General features: G+C 36.3%; 1 pseudogene; it reads right to left on the minus strand.

Moving 5' to 3' along the window:
* Nucleotides 1-177, minus strand: LOC134381859 (ATP synthase subunit ATP5MJ, mitochondrial-like; annotated as a pseudogene).
* Nucleotides 178-9406: the final 9229 nt, after the last annotated feature.

The raw sequence follows: 9406 nt of genomic DNA on the forward strand, positions 1-9406 counted from the left end.
TTAATGATGACCATGAGCAGGACTTGAACCTTTCAAAGCTTTACTTCTTTTATCAACATTCCTGATTTTATAAATGATAAAGTCCATAGACCCCATTGCTACCCAAATCTCCTGGTAAACTTGAATATAGTAGGGCTTCATGGGGATCCAGACATTTTAAATAATGCTTTGAAGCATCTCGGTGCAAGCTCAATGGTTCTGGCTGCACGAAACCCCACAGCCAATGACTCAAAAATGTCAAAGCGTTACAGGTTTTTTTTTTTTAAAGGCTTATAAAAAGATCAAGTGACCGGTCCTAACTCACATAGTCAATTGTCAGTACTTTATTCTTCTTGCCAATGTTAGGGACATGCTTGTTTTCTATTTGAAGAGTTGCATTGTGCTTTATAACAAACCTAATACACACTGTTCAAATCAAGAAATGTGATTTTGGAGCTGGATGGTTAGCTTAGTCAGTTAGAGTGTGGTGTCGTAACATCAAGATCAAGGGTTCGGATCTCCCGATAAAGGCCAAGGGTTCAGATCTCCCTACGGGTTGGCAGACCAAAAAAGAGAGAAAAAAAAGAAATGTGATTTGATTCATTAAAAAGTATATTTGTTAGTCCTGTGTACTCTTAGCTGCACTTTATGAATATTCATAATGATTTTCATGTTTCCTCTGATATAGGCCCATTTCTTTTGCTTCATTTCGTTGATCAAAGCAGTCTCTGAATTAGCAGATCCTGTGGCTTCTCTCCACACAAAAAAAGTTATTATGAAAACCTGATTATTAAAAATAAATGAGAAACAGTGCAAAGAGTTAAATGTATATTTCATTTCTCTACCTGTCATTATTTAATATCAACAAAGGATTACTGATAATGTGGGTATTTAATATGATAAACACAATTGTTAATTTAGGAGGATTCCCTGTTTGCAGAGTCTCTTTATAAAAAAAAAAAATAGCCAAAGGAACAAAAGGAATCATACAGTTTCTTAAATTGTTTAAATTAGCACATTGTTTTTTAAACCAGTTGTCTGTGATTTGATTATTCCAACCTGGTAGAATTCCAACTTGATTATAAACCCCTAGAAGAAGTGATAGTCTATATAATACATAGCATGCAGCAGGGGCTCGAAAAACCTGACTCAACAGTAAACCTCTCAGGCACCATATCCTCCACATATTGCTCAGTATCACGAATTTAATTACCACGTAACTAATCTATCACATGAATACATCACTTATGCCGCCACTTGACTATTAGCTTCAGTATCACCCTAGCTTTTTGTGTCTCCCAGGTGTAGCACACACACAGTGCAGATAATCTCCCTGGGACCATAACTTTAAATAGAAGAGAGCTTCATCCACTGCTTGGTATCAACAGAACACCAGAGGAGGACTGGATTATTTCTATGTGGTTAGAAAGTAGCAATCTGTCACTAAGGACACTTCCATCAACACACCTTTCTCTGCCAAAGTTACTCATACCTGGTGCCTTTCATTCCCATCTGGTGAAGCAGGAAAGAAAGTTTGGTAGCCCAATGGCTGTAATCCAATGCACAGGGTGAGCAATGGTTTGAGAAATACTCTTTTTTTATAATTTTATCTATCTACAGTGACCAGAGACCTGAGACCACAAGAATGATAGCAACTGTTGAAGGCATTTGACTAGCTCCAGTTTTCAGCTATTATGAAGGAAACTATTTTAAAAAATCATGTACAAGTTTTTGTGTGAACATAAATTTTTATTTATCTGGGATAAATGCCCAAGAGTACAGTTGCTGGGGTCATATGGTAATTACATGTTTAATTTTGCAAGGAAATGCTAAACATTTTTCCAGAGTGGCTACACCACTTTACATTCCCACCAGCAATGTACGAGTGATCCAGTTGCTACACATCCTTGTCAAAATTTGGTGTTGTCATTATTTTTTATGTTAGTCATTCTGATAGATGTATAGTGACATCTGTTTTCATCCCCTGATGGCTAATGACATTGCACCTCTTTAATGTGCTTATATGCCATCTGTATATTACATTTGGTGAAGTGTCTCTTTATATGTTTTGCCCATTTCTAATGGGATTGTTTGGTTCTTCATTGTTGAGTTTTAAGAGTTCCTTATATATTCTAGATATTAGTCCTTTGTCAAATATGTGATTTACAAATATTTCCCCCATCGATAGCTTGTCTTTTCATTCTCTTCACATGAGTTTCCACAGAGCAAAGTTTTTAATTTTGATGAGGTCCAATTTACTAATTTTTTATTTTTTGACCCATGCTTTTGGTGTCAAGTCTGAGAACTATTTCCCTAGCCCTGGATTTCGAAGATTTTCACTTATTTTCCTAAAACTATCATAGTTTTACATTTTGCATTTTTTAATTTAAAAAATCTTCTCAGCAGACTGTTTTTGATAGCTGTCTGGTACAGGGATTGACCCCTGGACCTTGCTGCTATCAGCACCATGCTCTCACCAACTGAGCTAACTGGCCAGTCGTCAAATTAATTCTTCTGTAAGATGCAAGGGTTAGTTTGAGGTTCATTTTTTCCTCCCTACAAGTAGCCAATTGCTCCAGTATCAATTGGTGAAAAGACCATTATTCTTCCACTCAACTGCTTGGAAGCCTCATCAAAAATCAGTTGTGAATATTAGTGTGGACGTATTTCTATTCCTTGGATCTTTGTTCTTTTCCATTAATCTGTGTGTCTATCCCTTTGCCAATATTGCAGTGGCTTGATTACCAAAGCAATGAAATATGCCTTAAAATCAGACTGATTCCTCTCACTTTATTCTTCTGTGTCAAGATTGTTTTAGCTACTCTAGTGCATGTGGCTTTCCATGTAAATTTAATAGGCTTGTCTATGTCTACAAAAAGGAAAAAAAAAAACTTTGCTGAAATTTTGATAGGAATTGAATTAAAACTATAGGTCAATTTAGGGACAATTGATATCTTTACTGTGCTGAGTCATCCAATCTATTCTATGGACACCACATGTCTTTCCATTCATTTTCATCTTTTAATTCCTTTCATCTCAAGGCTTCCAGTCAAGATGGCAGAACAAACGGTCCTCAGCTTCACTCTCTCCCATAAATCAACCAATTTTACAACTATTAAAAAGCAGCAATAGCCAAGCTCGGGCCACTAGAGCTTAGGGGAAGAGGAAGAAAGACCTATGGAGTGCATGAAGGCAGGAGAAGCCATCATGAGAGAAAGAAAGACCAATCCGACCATGTAGAGCCCCGACTGCTTTAAGGCTGGAGCTGCCGAGCGCATGGAGCAGGAGCCAGCAGAAGCCACAGCTGCGCCCTTTGGATGAAGTTGCTTGGAGGCAGCAGAGAAGAAGACGGCCTTGGTGGCCTCCAGGCCAGCAAGACTACTAACAGGGTTCCCATGGACCCACATAGGAGCGAGGAGCCACAACAACTGAAAAATGGAGCCATTGCAAGGGACTGGCACAGCCCATCCCATGGGAAGTATTTGCAGCACAGGTGGTGGGGGAGACGGGCCCACTGGAAGAACAGTGGGACACAGCAAGAGTAGCTGATCTGCACCCCAATCAGCATAGGACCACTCAGAGGAGACTGGTCAGGAATATAGAACTGCAGGGGGTACAGTTTACAAAAAAGACTCAGGCCCAGACCAGAGTTTCTACAAAACCCAGGTGTACCAGATCTCATGAGTCCCAGAAGCACCTAGAAAGTCATCCATTAAAACCTGAGCTGCACAAAAAGCCTTCCCCAGGGAATCAGCAGCAAAGCAACAATTTAGCTCAACCACAGAGCTCAAGTAGTGGTCATCACAAGAATTTGTCCCATTTTAGAAGTAAGCAAAGGACAACAAATTAATTCCAGTGCAGAATTTAAGTGGTAGGAATAGCAAATAATCCAACACAGAAATGAAAGAAAAAACAAAATACCCACAGACCAAAGTTTTATATTAACTATTAAAGTCTCTGATCACCAAAAAACACCTGTAAAACCTAGAAGGACTGGAAGTCCCCTGGGCTACCAAGCCTAGAAGGACTGGAAGTCCCCTGGCCTACCAAGCTGTAGGCTTCAGCCATGTTCCCTGACACCACAACCATTCCCAAGGGTGGGCAGGGACAGCCTCAGCCATGCCCCATTGACACTGACCAATTAACCACAGCAGGAAGCTTCCAAGCAGGGGCAGTAGGGGACTGAGGGCTTGAGCCACACCTCTCTGCCATCTGTATCCAGCCCAGCAATGACCAAGCCACAGCTGGAAGCCCCCTGGTCTCCTATGCAGGAGTGAGGGGGGTGCCACAGGCCTCAATCCTGCCCCTCCTCCTTCCTTCTTCTCCCACCCTATTTTCTTTCCTCTCTCCCGCTCCCTGCAACTGCTCCACAACATCATAGAAGGTAAAAAAAAAAAAAAGTAATAAATAAAAATAATAATAATAATAATAATTCCTTTCATCTCAATTTTGTAATTTTTCAGCATACTTTACATATTTTGTTAAGTGTATATCTAAGTATTTCTTTTTCTCTGGGGCAATTGTAAATGGCGTGTTTTTAACTTTGGTTCTACAAGTTCACTGTTAGTATATAGAAACGGGACTGATTTTTTATGTGTAAATTTGCTGAACTCACTTATTAGTCCTATGAAATTTTTTTAGATTCCTTGAGATTTTTTATGTAGACAATTATGTCTTTTGCACATAGTTTTATTTTCTCTAATTTAAACTTTATGTCTGAGGGCTGGCCAGTTAGCTCACTTGCGAGAGCCTGGTTCTAGTAACATCAAAGTCACAGGTTTGGGTTCCCGTACCAGCCAGCCACCAAAAATAAATAAATAAATAAATAAACTTTATGTCTTTTCTTTCTTTGTCTTGATATGGTGCACTGGTTAGAACTTCTAATACTATGTTGAGTAAGATAATGAAGACACCATTCCTGCCTTGTTCACGATCATAGGGGGAAAGTATCCAATCTTTCATCATTAAGTATGATGTTAGCTGTAGGACTTTTTTGCAGATGTTCTTCATCAAATTTATCAAGTTGAGGTAATTCCTTTCTATTCTTAGTTTGCTGAGAATTTTTTTTCCTTTTTTTCTTCTCCTTTTTTAACAAATGAGGTAAATTTCACCTAAGATTAATGATTTTGAAGTAAATTGTTTACCAGTTTGGCATTTGAGGCTCATCCATGTTGTAGTTTGTCTCAGTACTTTATTCTTCTTTTATGAAGGAATAATATTTCATCGAATAAATATGCCATATTTTGTTTATCCATTTATCCATTGATGGACATTAGGGATGTTTCCCCCATTTACCCATTGCGAATAGGGCTGCTATGAACATTTGTGTGTAAGTATTTGTTAAAATATCTGTTGTCAATTCTTTGGAGTATATACCTAGGAATGAAATTGCTAGGTCATATAGCCATTCTATATGTAACCTATTGAGGAATAAATTGATTCCCTTAGAGGCTGAACCATTTTACATTCCTATCAGTGATGTGCAAGGGTTCCAATTTCTCTATATCTTCACCAACACTTGTTATTTCCCCATCCCACCCTATTATTACAGCCATAATTATTTAGTTATACCAATTTTATAGCAATAGATAGAGTTATTTCCATTCCTAGTGGGTAAAAGCAGTATCTCATTGTGATTTTGATTTGCATTTCCTCAGTGACTCAAAATCTTGAGCTTCTTTTCATGTGCTTGTTGTCCATCTGTTTATCGTCTTTGGAAAAATGTCTATTCATGTCCTTTTCCCATTTTAAATTGAGCTGTTTGTTTTTTTGTTGAGTTGGAAGTGTTTTTTATATATTCTGGATACTAGATCCTTATCAGATATATGATTTGCAAATATTTTCTCCCATTCTGTTGTCTTTTCATTTTTTTGATTATGTTTTTTGATGAAAAAGTTTTTAATTTTGATGAAGTCCAAGTTATCTATTTTTTTCTTTTGTTGTTTGTTCTTTTGGTGTCATATCTAAGAATATGTCACCAAATTCAAGGTTATAAAGATTTACCCCTATGTTTTCTTTGAAGAGTTTTATAGTTTTGGTTCTCTTAGTTCTTGTATTTGTATATGGTATGAGATAGTGGTCTATCTCTATTCTTTTGGGTGTGCTTATCCAATTGTTCTTGCATCTTTTATTGAAGAGACTATTCTTTCTCCTTTTGAAAATCAACTGGCTATACATATATGGGTTTATTTCATGACTCTCAATTCTGTCCCATTGTTATATATGTCTATCTTTATGTCAGTTCCACAGTTTTGATTATTGTAGTTTTTTTTTTTTTAAAGATGACCAGTAAGGGGATCTTAACCCTTGGCTTGTTGTTGTCAGCACCATGCTCAGTCAGTGAGCTAACCGGCCATCCCTATACAGGATCTGAACCATGGCCTTGGTGTTATCAGCACTGCACTCTCCTGAGTGAGTCACGGGCCAGCCCGTAACTTTTGTATTAAATTTTAAAATTGGGACGTGTGAGTCCTCTGACTGGTCTTTTTCAAGATTTTTTGGCTATTCAAGCCCCTTGCAATTCCACATGAATTTAAATATTGACTTTTTCCATTTTTGCAAAAAAGACAACTGAAATTTTGATAGAGATTATATTAAATCTGTAGGTCACTTTGGGTAGTATTGCCATTTAACAATATAAAGTCTTCCAGTCCATGAATGTGGAATGTCTTTTCATTTCTGTAGGTCTTCTTTAATTTCTTTTAGCAATGTTTTGTATTTTTGGTGTACAAGCCTTTCACCTCTTTAAATTAAATTTATTCCTAGGTATTTTATTCTTTTGGCTGTTATTGTAAGTGGAATATTATCTTAATTTTTTTTTGGACTGTTCATTCCTGGTGTATAGAAATGCAACTGATCTTGTACCCTGCAACTTTCCTCAGTTTGTTTATTTGTTACAGTAGTTTTGTATGAATTCTTTGGAATATATATATATATATATATATATATGATCATATAACCTACAAATTAAAATACTTTTTCTTCTTCTTTTCCAATTTGTATGGCTTTATTTTTCCTTGTCTAGTTGCTCTGGCTAGAACTCCCAGTACAAGTTTCCTGGAAGCAGTGGTTACTGAATAGCAGTGGTTAATACCAGAGGGCCTCTTTATCTTGTTCCTGATTTTAGGGTGAAATCTTCCAGTCTTTCACCATTAACTAGGATTTTAGCTATGGGATCTTCATAAATGTCTTTTACCATATTGAGGAAGTTTTCTTGTATTATTAGTTTGCTAAGTGTTTGTATCATTAAAAAGTGTTGAATTTTTTCAAATGTTTTTTCTATGTCAATTGAGATGATCTATTTTGCTTTTTTGTTTGTTGTTGGTGGCTGGCTGGTATGGGGATCTGAACCCTTGACCTTGGTGTTATAACACCGTGCTTTAACCAAGTGAGCAAACCAACCAGCCAGCCCTCAATTCAGATGATCTTATGGTTTCGCCCTCTTTGTTCTATAAATGTGGTGAATTGCATTGATTTATTTTCATATAACGAATCGCTCTTGCAACTCTAGAATAAATTCTGCTTGGTTTTAGTGTATAATCCTTTAAATACACTGTTTGGTTTTGTTTGCCAGTATTTTGTTGAGGATTTTTCCTTCTATATTCATAAGGAAAGTGGTCTGTAGTTTGCTTGTGATATCTTTGGCTATGGTATCAGGGTAATGCTGGCCTCACAGAATGAGTTAGGAAGTGTTTTTTCCTCTTCTATTTTTTGGAAGTAGTTGAGATGGATTGTTGTTAATTCTTTAAATTTTAATTCTTCTTTAAATTTTAATTCTTCTTTAAATTGACCAGTGAGGTCATCTAGTCCTAGATTCTTCTTTGTTGGGTGATTTTTTAAAAATTACTGACTCAGTCTCATTACTTGTTATATAGTCTGTTCTGATTTTCTATTTTGTCTTGAGTCAGTTTGATAATTTGTATGTTTTTAGGAATTTGTCCATCTTGTTTAAGTTATCTAATATATCGGTGTGCAATTGTTCAAAGTACGGTCATAATTCTTTTTATTTCTGTAAGGTTATTAGTAATTTCCCCATTTTCTTTTCTGGTTTTAGTTATTTGTTTATTGTCTTATTCTATCTGATGAATTGTATGTGTCAACTTGATTATGTTAAGAGATACACAGATAGCTGGTAAAACGTTATTTCTGGGCTTAGTATTTGAAACAGTAGATTGAGTAAAGAAGATCTGCCTTTACCAATGTGGGCCAGCATCAGCTAATTTGTTGAGGGCCCAAATAGAACACAAAGGGTGAATTCACTCTCTCTTCTGAAGCTGGGATATCCATCTTCTCCTGCCCTTGGATATCAGAGCTCCAGATTCTCAGGCCTTTAGACGCAGACTGAATTACACCCCTGGCTTTCCTGGTTCCTAGTTTTCTAGCTTGCAGACTGCAGACTGCCTGACTTCTTAGCCTCCATAATTCCATGAGCCAATTCCACAATAAATCTCTTTTTACATATCTATCTTGAGACAGCCCACCACATCCATGGGTTTCACATCTGTGAATTCAACCAACCACTATCAAATAAATTCTTAAAAAATTGCCTCTGTACTGAACATGTATGGACTTTTTTTTTTCTTGTCATTATTCCTTAAACAATACAGTATAAGAGCTATTTACATAGAATTTATATTATATTAGGTATTAGAAGTAATCTAGAGATGACTTAAGCTATACAAGAGAATGTGCAGTTCATATGCAAATATTATGCCATTGTATATCAGAGACTTGAGCATCCATGGATTGGTATCCATGGAAAACCAATCCCATGCTGATACTGAAGGACAACTAGGTTCTGTTTCTCTGGAGAACTTTTACTAACACAGCCCACCTAAAGATGTGTCAGTTTTCTTGATCTTTTCAAGAACCATCTTTTGGTTTATTTTATTCTCTCTTTTGTTTTTTTATTCTCCATTTCATTTATATTCACCCTAATCTTTATTATTTTCTTCCTTCTACTAGTTTTGGGTTTAGTTTACTCTTTTTTCTCCTAGTTTTTTAAATTGTATAGTTATGAAAGGTCTTCAAAAAGTTTATGGAAAGATTCATGTTAGCTTTTAATTCTATTTTTCCAAGAACTTTTTACCCTTGTATTGTTTTTCTGGTATCCTTTAGTCTTTTGCCCATGGTTTAACACTTTCAGCATATTTAAGACAGTTGATTTAAAGTCCTCAGGGATTGTTTATGTCAATAATTTTAATATGAATGGACCATACTTCTCTGTTTCTTTGCATGTCTTATAATTTTTTGTTGAAAATTGGACATTTTGAATACTATAATGGTTAACTCTGGAAATCAGAATCTTTCCATTCTCTACGTTAATTGTTGAAGACTGCAGTCATCTTGTTTAATGACTTTCCTAAACTATTTTTTTAAAGACTGTATTACTTGTCATGTGTGCTCACTGAAGTCTCTGTTTACTCAT

Source organism: Cynocephalus volans, chromosome 7 (genome assembly GCF_027409185.1).
Source record: "Cynocephalus volans isolate mCynVol1 chromosome 7, mCynVol1.pri, whole genome shotgun sequence".
NCBI lineage: Eukaryota > Metazoa > Chordata > Mammalia > Dermoptera > Cynocephalidae > Cynocephalus > Cynocephalus volans.